Raw genomic sequence first — 17240 nt, 5'->3', positions numbered from 1 at the left:
TTAATTATTCTTTAGGAATTTATTTTTGTCCTAGTCTATGAGCAAGCCTCATAGTCTATGAGGTTTTATTTTCCACTTCTTTAGAGAGGATAAAAACAAAACAAAGCAGTGTTTCATTAAATAGATTGAAAATAACATCCAGAACTTCAGTGTCCTGAATCTGAGCTTATATATCAAGGTCACTTTTCTTGGTAAGAACCCTATCCTTTGGTCTTAAAAAAAATATCAAAAATGGATTTACATTTCAGTACGTAACCTAAAAGCTGGTGTCAGTATTTGTTGGCAGAAAACTATCTGCCGTATAGACACTTAAAATGTATGAAAGCTTGTGACCTAGAAGTTAATTTTAGAAATAAATCCTGTAATATTTTAACCAAATGATCAATGAACAGTATGCAGACACGTAGATGGGCTCATAAGACTTGTATTAAGATCAAGGTTATATTTCAGTGGCTGACTAAATGAGAAGGGAAAATCAGAAAATATCACTTACATTAAGGTTTATTTTTGTAAAGGAAAGGTAACAGCATGTCTTTTACTAGTAGTCTGTTATAATGATATGGACTTACAGTAATATAAATTTTTAAAGTATGAGATATATGGCTTCCTTTCTCATTAAAGCTTCCTAAATAAATGACTGCTTTTTTTTTTTTTAACTTTTATCTCTTCCCCTTATTCATTGATGATATAGCTTCTTGGTTTCATAAGCTATTTGTATTAAAAGGGAAGTTGTGCACAGAATAAGAGAATTAATGATATCATAGACTACTTTTTTTGTACCCCTGTAAAGGTTTGACTTCACTGGCTCTCACTTCCCCATACGTACAATTTATAGTGTGAAACTGTATTATTACACTATATTCTAAGATTTGTATTCCACATTATTCAGAACTTCACTTATTAATAAAATATTTAGATTTGCACATGTGAATGAACCCTCTCATCCAACTGTGGTATTTTGACTAAGATGACTCATGTTTAATATAAGACACTTTCCATTCTGGATGACTTACTGAGTTGATATTTAACAGTAAAGAAGACATTGTGGCAGATATTTGGTAAATTGAGATCTATGCTGTGATACTCAGAGAAGGCAATGGCACTCCACTCCAGTACTCTTGCCTGGAAAATCCCATGGACGGAGGAGACTGGTGGGCTTCAGTCTATGGGGTCTCAAAGAGTCGGACACGACTGAGTGACTTCACTTTCACTTTTCACTTTCATGCATTGGAGAAGGAAATGGCAACCCACTCCAATGTTCTTGCCTGGAGAATCCCAGGGATGGCGGAGCCTGGTGGGCTGCCGTCTATGGGGTCGTACAGAGTTGGACACAACTGAAGCGACTTAGCAGTAGCATGCTGTGATAAGATATATAGTTTCTTAATGAAAGTAAGGATTAATCACAAGTTTTACGCTTATTAGAGGATAAAATAATGATTGATGATCAAGTTGGAGGACAAAAAATTTGCTTGGGAAAGTGTGTACTTGTGCACAGATGATTAGTCATGTCTGACTCTTTGGACTGTAGCCTACCAGGCACCTCTGTCCATGGAATTGCCCAGGCAAGAATTCTGGAGTTGGTTGCCGTTTCCTCCTCCAGGGGATCTTCGCAACCCAGGGATCAAACCCGCATCTCTAGGGTCTCCTGCATTGGCAAGCAGATTCTTTACCACTAGCACCATCTGGGAAGCCTTTGGGAAAGTATGCATTACAGTTAGTCTTGAAGAGAGTAGTCTCCCTCTCCACTGAGAATCTAATGTTGGTAAAGTTAGAATGGAGCACTACTGTGAATGACCAGTATTTATACCAATAATCTATTCTGAATCCGTAAATTATTTTTTAGCCATTGGTTATATATTTTACTTTGATTCTTTTCCCAGTGCCCCCTTTTAATACTTTCCAAGTTCTCAAGCATGCCTTTTATATATGGAAGATCTTATTTGAAGATGATGTAATCAATTTTACCATATGTATAATCTATGCCACCTTTTGTCCATTGACATGAATTTTCTGGGTACTCATCCAGTTTGAAATTTTCTGCAGTGTTGATATATCCACAGAGACCCATCAACTTAAAAGTCAAATCAGTAAATACTTGTTTGATCAATTTTGTGTGCCTATTATGTTGTAGGTGTTAAGATATACACTAGAGTTATACAAAAGCATCTCAAACATTCAGTGTTCTGAATGTTTTGAAGCATAGCTATACATGATACTATGGGCACAATGAGGAAGAAGGTGATCCAACTCATCAGTTTTGGGATTGGGGTGGGTTTAAACAATGTGGGAGGATCTTGAAAAGCATTTTGTAGCAAGGGATACTGGGACTGTATTTTCTGAGATTTGGAGAAATTACATAGATAATGAAAAGAAGAAGTAAAAGAAGCACTGTTATAGATTAATACAGTTTGGAAAACATATTATGTGTTCAAATATAAGTAGTTCAGAAAGACTAGATGTTGGTTCATGAGAAGTACATTAATATAGATGATAATTAGAGAGGTAAATAGGGACCCATTCATGAATATTATAATCCTCAAAAAAAGTTGGGTTTTTATGTTGAAAACCAACTTTTAAAGATTTTAAAAGGATGGTGGAATCAGATACTTATTTTAGGAAGTTTACTCTTCCAATATGTACATGGGATAAAAGGACTTCACAATTTTTATTTCAGTGGAACCAGTATGTTGCTCACTAAACTTTATTTACAGTTTTGCATCCATCAGAATTTATAGGGCTTACAAAATGATATAAAATACAAATAAGATTGAATGCATAAGAGGTGAGAAAAACAAAAAAAACATTATTATTGCAATGGTTAATATAGATACTGTAATTGATGTAACATTTCTCTCCTGAAAAGTAGGGAGGAAAAAGAGAACCACTTTATGTGGTTCCCCTTACCTGAAAAGGAAAACACTAACATTTCCCCAAAGAACAGCCAGCAATTTCAGATCTTTTTAACTGTCATTATATTTTCACAACATTGTCTCCTTCCTCAAACATTGCAATCAAGCACTCCAAATTACCTGAACTGTTCCCCAAAGGAAGATGTTATTTGAAAGTTTATTTCCTCTCTTTACTTTTCTTGCTTCGTTTAAGAGCATTAACTTGATTTAAAGAAAGATGGTAAAATGCAAACTATGAACAAGCAAATATTGAAACAATAAAATAGTTTTGATATTGGCCGTTTGCTAATCAAGAGGTGATTTTTGGATCAGGTATGTGTTTCAGAGGAATAATTCCTGATTTCTAATCCAAGATGGAATTTAAGAAAAAACAATATTGAGTGTTAGCACTTAAGTTAGAATCATCTGGAATAATATTTTAGATTTTCCACTACTTAAAGTTTAATAATGAATGATTCACTGGTTAAATCACTTGAATTTAAAATTTATGCAACAAAATGTATTTTTCAAATAATTATTTGTAGGAAAATAAAAACTTGATTCTTATTCAACATCACTCAAGGGAATAAATGTTCATATATTGGCCCTTTCATTCAGCCTTGGGATTCAACATAGTGATGCACCAATGTAGACCACATATAAATTGATATTCATACACAAACCATATATAGTTAAATCCCTGCAACTGTGTGAGCTTTGATGAGGTACAAGTCAGAATTTCTGCTTTACAATTTTAATTTATAGCTAACTTGTAGGGCCTTACCTTTGGCTTCCCTGGTGACTCAGATGGTAAAGCGTCTGCCTACAATGTGGGAGACCCGGGTTCAATCCCTGGGTTGGGAAGATCTCCTGGAGAAGGAAATGGCAACACACTCCAGTACTGTTACCTGGAAAATCTCATGGACAGAGGAACCTGGTAGGCTACAGTCTATGGGGTCGCAAAGAATCAGACACAACCAAGCGACTTCACTTTCACTTTGCTATAATATAGCTAATTTCCCACATCTGGGGAAAGAGAATCAGTGGTATATGTCTTGGTCTCCCTCAGGTCATATAGATCATTTGAAATTTCAATAGAAATTGAATTTAATAGACCACTCTAAGCAATATCTGGGATGATGGGCACAGATACAATGTATTCTCTTGAGTATCCTGGTTGGGTTAGGCAAATGCCATTTGACAAATGCCAATCTCCACCCAGTTTCACCATGTAAATTGGTCTAATTTATATCCAGTGAAAAGTTAAATAAACATGGCAGACATTTTTTTGCCATACTAAGATAATTGTAATTTTATTTTATTTTTTAAATATGAATTTATTTATTTTAATTGGAGGTTAATTACTTTACAATATTGTATTGGTTTTGCCATACATCAGCATGAATCCACCACAGGTGTACACGTGTTCCCCATCCTGAACCCCCCTCCCTCCTCCCTCCCCATACCATCCCTTTGGGTCATCCCAGTGCACCAGCCCCAATTGTAATTTTAATTAAAGGTTTAACTTTAACTTTCTTTCAGACTAAGTCCTCAACTTAGTGTGCTCTCTCTCTAAAGAAACTCATTCCTGAGCTATCTGAGTATTCAGTGTGCTTAATGGCAGCTGACTTGGCAAAACCTGAAAGGGAAATCTGAAGCCTGATGACAAGAAAACAAGTCAACCAAACTCTATCTCAAAGTAATTTTTTAAAAATCTAAATTTCCAGATCACTATTCCAAGTACTTGCTTTAATTAATGTTAGAATTCATGCCTATTCAGTGCATTAAAAATAACTAAATCATATTTTCAAAATAATAAAATGACCTGATTTTTCTGATAGATATATATACACATGTATATCTATATACATATTCCCATAAAGTTTGAAATGTGGAAATGATATTCTTTGAGATGGAAGAAAGAGACTACAATAATTATTTTAGATATTTGCATGTCTTTGTTGTTATTCAGTCACTAAGTCAGACTGTCTGACTCTTTGAGACCCCATGGGCTGCAGCATGCCAGGATCCTCTGTCCTCCACTATCTCCCAGAGTGTGCTCATATTCACGCCCATTCTGTCAGTGATGCTATATAACCATCTCATCCTCTGCTGCTCCCTTCTCTTTTGGCTTTCGATCCTTCCCAGCATCAGGGTCTTTCCCAATGAGTCAGCTCTTTGTATTAGATGGCCAAAGTATTGGAGCTTCGGCAACAGTCCTTCCAATGAATATTCATGGTTGGTATCCTTTAGTATTGACTGGTTTGATGGTTTTACTGTCCAAGGGACTCTCAAGAGTCTTTTCCAGCACCACAACTTGGAAACATCAATTCTTCGGCACTCAGCCTTTCTTATGGTCCAGCTCTTATATCCATGAGTGACTACTGGAAAAACCATAGCTTTGACTATACAGACCTATACATTATATTCTTTGAGATGGAAGAAATAATTATTTTAGATGTTTGCATTCATGTATATAAATGATTTCAAAATCAGTATGCAAGTTTTAAGAGAATATGTAAAATAGAATATTCAGATAATTTTTAAGATATTAGGAAAACTATTTTTGTATTTACCTATAAATGAGAGAGTCAGGTCAGAGAATAATTTTAGTTCAGTCTAGAAGAGGAAACTAATTATAATGCAAAGAATTTGGCGACTAGTTTGTACTAGGCCTCCATGTAAACAATCTGAATGACGTAAACAGATTGCTTCATTCTGTGACTTAATTGTCATTCATTGTTCTCAGGAAACAGGTGACCCCTTATTTGCCCAACTGTAGAACCATTTTTTTCCCGTACTCATCTTCCAGATAATCATTTTCCAGTAATCATGTACAGATATGAGAGCTGGACCATAATAAAGGCTGAATGCTGAAGAATTGATGCTTTCAAACTGTAGTTCTGGAGAAGACTCTTGAGAGTCCCTTGGACTACGAGGAAATCAAACCAGGCAATCCTAAGGAAAATCAACCCTGAATATTCACTGGAAGGACTGATGCTGAAGCTGAAGCTCCAATACTTTAGTCACCTGACGTGAAGAGTTGACTCAGTGTAAAAGACCCTGATGCCGGGCAGAAGGATAAGGGGATGACAGAGGATGAGATGGTTGGATGGCATCACCAACTCAATGGACATGAGTTTGAGCAAATTCTGGGAGATAGTGAAGGACAGGGACGCCTGGCATGCTGCAGTCCATGGGGTCGCAAAGAGTCAGACACAACTGAGTGACTGAACAACAACAAATCTTCCTGATATGTTACTCCCATGCCAGTGAGGACATATTTGATAGTGAATTACATCCCATTTTCTTCCAGAACTATGGAATTGAATGTGCAACTACTGTTTCAACCATTCTATGGAAGATTTTAGATATATGCTCACTGAACGCTTACTTAATCGCTTCTAACATAAAATATGTAATATAATCGATGAGTGCTATTTTCCTAATAAAGTCTAATTAAATTGACTCTTTTGATCTCTGGCCCTTGAATGAGAAGTATATGGGTCTGTCTTATCTTTGAATAATAATTAAGTTATGTATTATAAAAACCCTGCTATTCAGAAGTAATATGAACAAGGTAAGTGAGAAATATTACTTTCCTTGTGGCTGTAGGATTAATGGAAACTTGCTTCTTTTTATTATTATTATTTTTTTAATTTTTACAATGTTGTGTTGGTTTCTGCCATACAGCAATGGGAAGAAGCTTGCTTCTTTAAAGCCAGCAATAGAAAGAGAGATGGGTGCTATCACATCTATGTAACTATCTAAATCTCTTTGTCTTTCCTCCAGTTTTTCTATGTAAGCAAGCCACAGGTGCTGCCCACACTCAAGGGCAGAGATTACATAAAAGCAGTAATATCAGGAGATAGGGTTCAGGGATTTATTTCTTTTTTGGTCTATCTTGAAGACTATGACAATTTTGAATAGAATTTAACAATCTGAACAAATAAATTCCCAAAATTATAAGTCATCAGGAAATTTCCAGAATGCATCCTCTGCTGCTCTTTCCATCTTAAAAAATATCAAATGTGTAGGACTCCACACAGACCTCTAAGTAGCTCACTTTTATTTAGTCCTACAAAAGTATCAAGATTTCCAAAATGACCTGAAGAAAGTGTGTCTACCTCTGAGTCAGATCTTACCCATGATGTTAACTGAGAATTTTATAGGGAAAGAAAAGTTGTGTAGCAGTAACTAGAAAAGGTAATTTTCTATTTATCCTTATATTAATATTTTTCCTTCCTAATATTAGTTAGAAATAGGGAACCTTTCTTTTTACTTGCTTATTTACTCATTTATGACCACCTGACCTGCCTCTTGAGAAAGCTGTATGCAGGTCAGGAAGCAACAGTTAGAACTGGACATGGAACAACAGACTGGTTCCAGATAGGAAAAGGAGTACGTCAAGGCTGTATATTGTCACCTTGCTTATTTAACTTATATGCAGAGTACATCATGAGAAACGCTGGACTGGAAGAAACACAAGCTGGAATCAAGATTGCCGGGAGAAATATCAATAACCTCAGATATGCAGGTGACACCACCCTTATGGCAGAAAGTGAAGAGGAACTAAAAAGCCTCTTGATGAAAGTGAAAGAGGAGAGTGAAAAAGTTGGCTTAAAGCTCAACATTCAGAAAACGAAGATCATGGCATCTGGTCCCATCACTTCATGGGAAATAGATGGGGAAACAGTGGAAACAGTGTCAGGCTTTATTTTGGGGGGCTCCAAAATCACTGCAGATGGTGACTGCAGCCATGAAATTAAAAGACGCTTACTCCTTGGAAGAAAAGTTATGTCCAACCTAGATAGCATATTCAAAAGCAGAGACATTACTTTACCAACAAAGGTTCGTCTAGTCAAGGCTATGGTTTTTCCTGTGGTCATGTATGGATGTGAGAGTTGGACTTTGAAGAAGGCTGAGCGCAGAAAAATTGATGCTTTTGAACTGTGGTGTTGGAGAAGACTCTTGAGAGTCCCTTGGACTGCAAGGAGATCCAACCAGTCAATTCTAAAGGAGATCAGCCCTGGGTGTTCTTTGGAAGGACTGATACTAAAGCTGAAACTCCAGTACTTTGGCCACCTCATGCGAAGAGTTGACTCATTGGAAAAGACTCTGATGCTGGGAGGGATTGGGGGCAGGAGGAGAAGGGGACGACAGAGGATGAGATGGCTGGATGGCATCACTAACTCGATGGACGTGAGTCTGAGTGAACTCCGGGAGTTGGTGATGGACAGGGAGGCCTGGCATGCTGCGATTCATGGGGTCACAAAGAGTTGGACACAACAGAGCGACTGAACTGAACTGAATTATATTCTTTTCCCTGTGTTTAGAATCCTTAACCATAGAGAATCTAAGATAGTTTTTAAAATACAGTAAAACTGTAAAATTATTTTTTAAAAATCTAAACATAGAAGTATGCCCAAACTGAAAAGAACAAAAAATTAAACAGAAATATGTGACTTAAAATACCATTGTATTTTAATTGGGCTGAAAATTTGGGTTGAGTTTGCCGGCAAAGTAATATGAGGAACATTTATTTCATTTTTATATAGAAAACCTCATTGAAAAATATGGCTGTATGTATTAAAGTTGAACTATCTATATCTAGAATCAGTATTTCCTCTTCTATGTATAAGCACTAGAGAAACTAAGGAATATTTTTACACCAGGGTACATGTAAAAGAATATTTACAATCTTTATTTTCCATAATGTTGAAAAATAAAAAGACCCAAATGCCCTTCAGTAGTAGAAAGGAAAAATAAATTGTGGTAAATGTATACAATCAAATCCTATAAAATAATAAAAATAAAAGAACCAGACTACAGATAACAGTGTGGATTAATCTTGCAAGCATAATATTAATATAGGAAAAAGAAAAAAAAATTTAACTTCATATTAATTTTTTGCAAAAGAAAACCTAACGGATACCTTATATGATGTCACCAATCAAACTGTATCGGCAACCACATCTTGTACTAACCAGGCTTGTGTAGCTTTATCCTGTAGCTTCCATCTGTAAGTAGTAAAACATAGCAGCTACCACTATCATGACAACAAAACCTCACAAGCTAAAATTTGAAAATGTCAACACTGTTGTTTGGATAACCACTTAAAAAACTCAGAAAGAAATGTGATATTGCATTTCTCATGAAAATGGTCAACAAGAAAATAGTCATTTTTGTGCACATTCATACACTAAATATTATCCTGTTTTCAAAAAATGTGACTTATTGTCTGTTTTAAATTTTTTTGGTGGTCTTGAGTATTTAGATTATACTGCTTTTGTTAAAAGGGAGCAATTTATCAAAGAGTTATTCCTTTGATAATTTGGGCTTTCTGTTTCTCCTTAAAATCTTTTCCTACAAAAGTAACTGTAGTATGAGTATAAGTGAAAGCATACAAGTGCACTCAGTCACTGAATTCACCATCTATTTTCAAATAGCAAGCATTTTAAAAACTGGCTTAACTACAAATACATTTCTTTGCGTTAAGGTTCAAGTACAACTAAATTTTAACAGTACAAATATTAGCAATGTTTATTTCACTAGAATATTTTTTTTAAAAAACAAAAACCATCTTTGATTATAACTTTGAAAATCGTCATTTTTCTGGGTTAACAAGGTAACTTTTTTTTTGTTACCTTGCATATTAAAACTGTGTTGACTAAAATTACTGAAAAAATAGGCCATATTCATATTTCAGCTTCTAAGATCAGTTTTTAAAATCAAATTTTGAAAAGTTAATTTGCAAAGTTCAATAAAAATTCATATGGAATATATTTAAGACTGTTTGATAATGTACCTCAAAAGTAGTAAATCTTTAGATAAAGCTGATTGCAGAATGGTAGTAATAATTTTGACATGTGTATCTGTAAACCTATTTGATAAAGTAATAATAGTATCACTAAATTGCTAAAACAATCATATCCAATTATTTAGAGAATGAAGTTTTAAGCAGTGAAGCAAAGAATAGACACATGCAATTGATGATAACAATAAGAATGAGTGTGGATATATAAGAGCCCAATAATGTGGAAGGGAAAGTGGTTTTTTATTCACCTGAAACGGAAAACTTATAAAAAGAAGTTATATTTAGTGAGATGATTTGGTAACAGGGACCAGCGGCTGTAATTGCCTCTGAGAATTAAAGCCTTGAGAAAATAAAATGTTTGCCTCTATGTTTTAGACTGCACAGCTTGAATAATGAAACGTGTGAAAGGAGAAACTTTTGTTTCAAAAGATGATTTGTTTGATTTGACAGTGTATATAGGAAGGAGAATTATGATAAAATGAAGCAGCAAGGTAGAGAAGGAGACAAATTATGCATTTGAAATGGACTTCCCTGATGAATGTAGGATAACCAGCCAATACTAACAAACTCCTGATGGTGAGTCTTTAGCTCATCAGATTCTAGTTGTTCCAGCTGTTTTTAAGGGATAGGCAATGAGCTTTTTATTTTGTTTTGTGTATTTCAAGAGACCAAATCCAGCTAAGTATTCCCTGAATCAGGTAACAAACAATCATTCATCATTATTATCATACTTACAACATTGTATTTATGGAGTCCTTACTATGTTCCTGATAGTGACAATTCTTATGGGATTTTATTCTTTTTAACCTTCACAAACATTCAATGGGTTAAAAGAATTGTTATCTTTGTATTAAAAATGATAATATTACACACAGAAGCATTAAGTAGCTCTTTTAATTCAGGAAAGTACATGTTCAGTGAATGAAATAAATATCTTTCCTAAACAAATATACATTTCAGAAGACTGAATACCCAAAACAAACAAAAATATGTTATGGAATCATGTATTGTTTTGTTGTAAATATAAACAATAACATAAAATAGGTAAAGTAAAGAATCTGCCTGCCAATTCAGGAGACACAGGAGAAGTGGGTTCAATCCCTGGGTCGGGAATATCCTCTGGAGGAGGAACTGGCAACCCACTCCAGTATTCTTGCCTGGGAAATCCCATGAACAGAAGAGCCTGGTGGGGTACAGTTCATGGGATTGCAGAGTCGGACACAACTGAACAACTAAATGCAAGATCTGTATACACTGATTATTGCTAGACATAAAAATGTCGGAGGGATGGTAGGAAGTACTAGAGGGGGCACTTACTAGAGGAAGTGCTTACTAAGGCAATGACATTGGAATAGAGACCTGAGGAGGTCCCAGAAGCTCTGTGAGAAGAAAGCATCCAGAAAGTAGGCATATTCTCAAGACATGAACATGGTTAGCAATTTGATTTCAAGAGACAGCAAGAAATTTAGCTAGAAAGCAAAAGTAAAAATAAACAGATGGGACCTCATTAAACTTGAAGGTTTTTGCACAGCAAAAAAAACCAACAAAATGAAAACATCTATTGAATGGGAGAAAATATTTCCAAATGATATGACTGATAAAGTGTTGATATCCAAAATGTATAAGTAGATCATACAATTCAATTAAAAAAAAAAGCCCCATTAAAAAATGAGGAGAGGACCTGAATAGACATTTTTCCAAAGAAGACATACAGATGGTCAACAGGCACATGAAAAGATGCTCAACATTATTAGTGTCAGAGAAATGCAAATTGAAATCACAATGAGATATCACCTTTTGATGATGGCTATCATCAAAAAGAACACAAATAGCAAATGGTGGTGGTGTGGAGAAAAGGAAAACCTGGCACACTTTCCGTGGGAATGTAAATTGCTTCAGGTTTACATTCTGAAGGTCTCTCAAAAAGCTAAAAACAGAACTATCATATGACCCCAAAATTTCACTCCTGGGCATCCAAAAATACTAAAACAAAAATACAAATTCAAAAAGATAATATGCCCAAATATTCGTAGCAGCATTATTTAGAAGATATGGAAACAATCTAAGTGACTATTAACAGATGAAAGGATAAAGAAGATTATATATATACATACACACACATATATGAATTTTACTGATGTGAACTGAGAATTGAGACAACTTTCTGCAAAGAAGTGACATTGATTTCATTTACACTTTAATATCACACTACCTGCTGTGTTGAAAGTAGATTGATAAGGAGCACAGACAACTCAGGGAGACCATTTAGATGTTTGTAATAATCCATACAGGAGATGTTGACAGAAGAAGTAGGGATTCAGCTGTGGATTTAGTGAGAAGTAGTTGCACTCTGTATTTTTGAAGATAGCTGACAAAATGTGCTGGCATGGTAGCATGTGATTGCCGTTGTAGTTATAATATGCATGCTAAGTCTCTTCAGTCTTGTCTGACTCTTTGGACCCCATGGACTGTAGCCCGCCAAGCTTCTCTGTCCATGGGAGTCCATACTTGTGTGGGTTGTCCTGCCCTCCTCCAGGATATCTTCCTGACCCAGGGATAAAACCCGTATCTCTTATGTCTCAGGAACCGGCAAGTGCATTCTTTACCACTAGCACCACCTGGGAAACCCAATTATAATTACATGACAAATCAAGCTTCATACCTATTTCATAACTCTTACTGTCCCACCATTTTTTAAATGAAAATTATCAAGACTCAGATATAAAAGAAAAAAGTTTGCTTTCAAAGAAGTCTACAAGACAGGTACTGATTTACCAAATAAAAATATCTCAGGTGTTGAAAAAATAATCCACAACAATAACAAGATTATTGATGGGAACCAGTTGTTGATAGAAGCTGCTATTTTCCTTGTCAGAGATTTTCAGAGATCAGCCCTCCAAAATTGAGGAAAAATGGTGCTTCTTGAGAGAAGTTTCTGGTAAAGCTCAAGATGACTTTATTTAGCAGACAGGAACTAAGTGGAGATAGGGTTACTACTCTGTTTTGAGGAGAAGGTTATTTATTTATATTTATTTAAATATACTGATTTATCAGAGAAACCAAAATTCTTTTTTATTCCTCTCTAACATAGGTTCTGTTGCTCTGCTCATTCGAAGTGAAGGCAGGCAAGGTGTCAGTTTTCTTTGGCATAACTGGTGTTAGCTTATATTAGGTGGAATAACAGTTCTGAGCTGCACCCGACCTTTGTCTCCATCCCTGGGCTGGCCAAGGCAGCCCCATTGCTCAGAGTTGGGTGGCTTGTACTCTGGCCAAGGGGCTGACATCCCTCTGCACACACACCAAGTTGCACCCTGACCTAATTGCTCAGTTCAGAGAGGAACTTTTTATCCAGTTTGTCTTTGAACAGAGAGTTCCTTTTTCTAATTTTCACAGAAGAGCTGATTTACTTAGCTTTTGAAAGCACTAAGTAGTATCATACCAGTATGACTAATCCTAGATCAGAGGACAGAATCCTTATTGTCAGGTTCAAGTGCTATACCTGTGATACTCTAAAAAATAAACAAAAGAAGCAGAAATATTGGCTTTCCTAATATATTTTAGTTCATATTAACAGAATTACGCAGTTTATGAATTTAACCAAAAACAGGTAATGGATAATCAGAGGATTCCTGGATGGCAAACTCAGATACCACATCATATCACCTCTTCAAATATTCCTATTTATTAACCTCATGTAGATAGAGGCTTGTGGTTGAAGAAAAAAATTAGGAAATGATGACTAAAGTCGATGACTAAAGTCTTTATCTGAAGTAGAGACAGATGATATTTTTTTCAATAAAATAAATGCCCATTTTTATTACTGAACTGCTGTTCAGAAGAGAGAAAGTTATGAAAAGAATAAAGAAAATGAGAAACAATGCCTTAGCTGTTAGGAGAGACAACTGTTATTAGCTGCCAGGACACCTAGAAATGTTCAGAGAACTCCAGAAAATCCGACCACTCAAAAATTTCGTATTGAATTTTAAATCACATATCCATTTCCAGTGACATCTTAAAGGGTTGTGCAGTATGACAGTAGCAGACATAAGAGACCCTGGGCTGGGACGATCCCCTGGAGGAGGGCATGGCAACCCACTCGAGTATTTTGCCTGGAGAATCCCGTGACAGAGCAGCCTGGTGGGCTACAGTCCATAGGGTCACAAAGATTCAGACACGACTGAAGCAACTTGGCACACATGCACAAGTAGTAAACAGTGGGACTCCTGTACTTTTCTCACTAAGCAGTTTTGTTCCCATCTCCTGAGGCAGAGACTCTTGCCAGTTTGTTTTATGTGTGCATGCTCAGTCTTAGGTATCATTTCTTTCATTATAAGAGGAATTAAGCATATTTTCACATTTTAAAGTCCATTTTGTTTTTCTGTGCATGTCCAGTTTATAACCTTTGGCTTTTTCTGTTGAGTTTTTCCCTTTATCTCTAAGCTTTTGCATCCTCCTGTGGAAACAGATCTGATTGTGTGGATGGTAAAGTCTCCCACTTCAAGTTCTTCTATGAAACTTCAATTTGAGCTTATTCCATTTTGCACAAGCACAGTTACAAGTTTGTCTGCTGTCACAGATTAGATTCTTTGGAAAGTATTTAGTGTGAGATATTTACTAAGTGCTTCAGGCATCTATGGAAACAGCAAAGCCAAGCAGAGATGTAGGTTCCATGACAGTTTTGCTGACTGTATAAAAAGCTCTGTGACTAAAATGACCCGAGATGCCAGGCCTGTGTGTATCTTCAATGTTCAAATGCTGGATGTAGTCACCTGTGAAAGAAAATTACTTTGACACTTAGGAACTGAGGTTAACCCTGTTGGATACATTTATTTGTATCTGTATTGTAATAAAACATATTCAAATGGAGTTTAGCAAAAAATTGCCTGTAAATTGGATGGGAGTATGAACCAACTACATAAAAGGAAAGGCTTAGCAATTTCAAGAATTAGCACAATATGTAGTCAATGAAAGGGGTTAGTGTTTAGTATACAAAATGAGAGCAAGAATAATTTTGGAAAAGATATATGGTTGGTTAGAAAGTATTAGCAGAGAAGGCAATGGCATCCCACTCCAGTACTCTTGCCTGGAAAATCCCATGGACAGAGGAGCCTGGTGGGCTGCCATCTATGGGGTCGCACAGAGTTGGACACGACTGAAGCGACTTAGCAGAAGCAGCAGCTGTAGAAAGTATTAAAAAGTGAAATGATTTCAAAAGTATTTCTATATGTACCCATTTTTTACTGTAATTTTTCCTTTAATTAAATAAAAAATCATTCTTATCCATCAATACTTCATACAGTACAAATAAAAATGTAATAGAATGTCATAGCTAAGAGGTAATAAGACTGTAAAACTGATTAATTAAATTCTGAAGGTAGGCCTTAAAAATAGCTTTGGTGAATAATGTATTATATTTTGTTACAAAGGACAATTTAAACACACTTTGGCGTAATTAATACTTCCATAGCTCAGGAATTGTTTGGCAGGTCTCCTAACTTCATTGTAATTAAAATTACAAGCTCTAAAATAATGGGTTTGTCAATTAATGCTATTACATGCTTATACAGTAGACAAAATTTAACTCTAGGCATTTTCTAAGACATGCAAGTCAAGGATAAAAGTAGATACACTGTATCTAAACATAAACATAGTAATGCTTCCCCAAATAAACCAGGGGTAGCTGTATTCATAACAGGCAAACAGACTTAAAGGAAAATAACTCTTCCAAAGATGATTAAAGGCATTAATCATGAGAAAATACACTTTCAGCCACGATGACCTAAAATATAAACTAAGTTATATAAAGAAAAGTTAATAAATTTAAAGAAGATATAGGCAAATTCACAATTATTATGGAAAACTTCGATGTAGCTCTTTCAGTAATCAATTGAAAAATAGACACAAATTATTAAGGATATTAGAAAAGTAAGATTTATAATAAATGCACTGACTTTATATAGGGCCTTGCACTGCAGGAAAAAAAAAAAGGAACAAAAAATAATTTGATAGCTCAGTTGGTAAAGAACATGCCTGCAATATGGGAGACCTGGGTTCGATCCCTGGGTTGGGAAGATCCCCTGGAGAAGGAAAAGGTTATCCATTCAAGTATTCTGGTCTGGAGAATTCCATGGACTGTACAGTCCATGGGGTCGCAAAGAGTTGGACATGACTGAGCGACTTTGATTTTCACTTTCATGCTATTTAAGTACATGGATCATTCACAAGATTTGATCAGATACTGAGTCATGAAACAGGTCAACAAATTTCAAATTACTAAAATCAAAGGATCTGCTCTCTGATCATAGCAAAATTTAGCTATTAATCAATACAACAAAAGTAACTAGAAGTTTTTATATGTTTGAAAATTAAGAAAGCACTTCAAATTGTCCATGGTTCTATTGGGTAGGAAGTTATGCCCAAGCACAAGAAGTGGCCTAGCTGAAAAGGATGCAACCTGAATCTCTAATCCCCACTTAGACATGCCCAGGAGAGCTCACAGATATGCTAGAAAAATAACCACAAAGACTTTTCCAACTTCTGAGCATGTGCCCTGGGCATGCAGTGGTACAAAGTAACCACAGGGGCTTCTCCAATCCAAGCACATGCACCCTGGATGCACAGCTGTGTCCTCAAGTAACCTTAGGCACCCAGGAGCCCCATTAAGTATTCATCAATATTCTATATATACATACATCTGATTATAACAGACTGAATTATGGGAAAGATGTGCAATAGAGTCTGTTGTTATATAATTCGCAACTGTCAATCAAAACTCTCAGTCCATGCCTAGATGAATATGTAAAAGCCTTATTTTTCATGTACCCAGACATGCCCCCTTTCCTGATTGACCTTGATCATGCACCCAGTATACATTTCCATTCCTGATTGGTGACAGGTACAAGTTCTGTCTGTTTGAGCTGTAACCAATCTGTTGGTTTGAATCCTTGCTCGGATGAGACAGAAGCCAAGAGATCTGCCTGCTTGAGCTGTAATTAGTCTGTCATTCCAAATCATTTTTACTCCAAGAGAACATACTGATATCGGTGCATAAGATCACTATGTACAAGAGGGCCATGACTTTTTCAGCCTCCTAAACAAAGGATAAAATGTCCTAGTGGCTAAATGAACTAAGGAGTATTTTTACACTGTCAGAGAATTTACTGGTAGCAAAAACCTCTCAATAAGCAACTCCGACAAGTCTGAAATATTTATGGATTTGATAATTTAAAAAAATGTGATCCTTGTATTTATGGAGTTTATAGATAACTGCCATTTATATGTAACATATCAAGTTGTAAAGATGATACCTGGAAGATAAAACATCCAAGAACCACCCCCTTTTAAACAAAGTACAGAAAATAAAAGAGGACTATAAATAATCCTACCCATAATCACATCTGGTCCCATCACTTCATAGGAAATAGATGGGGTAACAGTGGAAACTGTGTCAGACTTTATTTTTGGGGGCTCCAAAATCATTGCAGATGGTGATTGGAGCCATGAAATTAAGACACTTACTCCTTGGAAGGAAAGTT

This window comes from Bos javanicus, chromosome 2 (assembly GCF_032452875.1).
Source record: "Bos javanicus breed banteng chromosome 2, ARS-OSU_banteng_1.0, whole genome shotgun sequence".
NCBI lineage: Eukaryota > Metazoa > Chordata > Mammalia > Artiodactyla > Bovidae > Bos > Bos javanicus.
The sequence above is the reverse complement of the archived record's forward strand: the minus strand, read 5'-3'. Positions refer to the sequence as shown.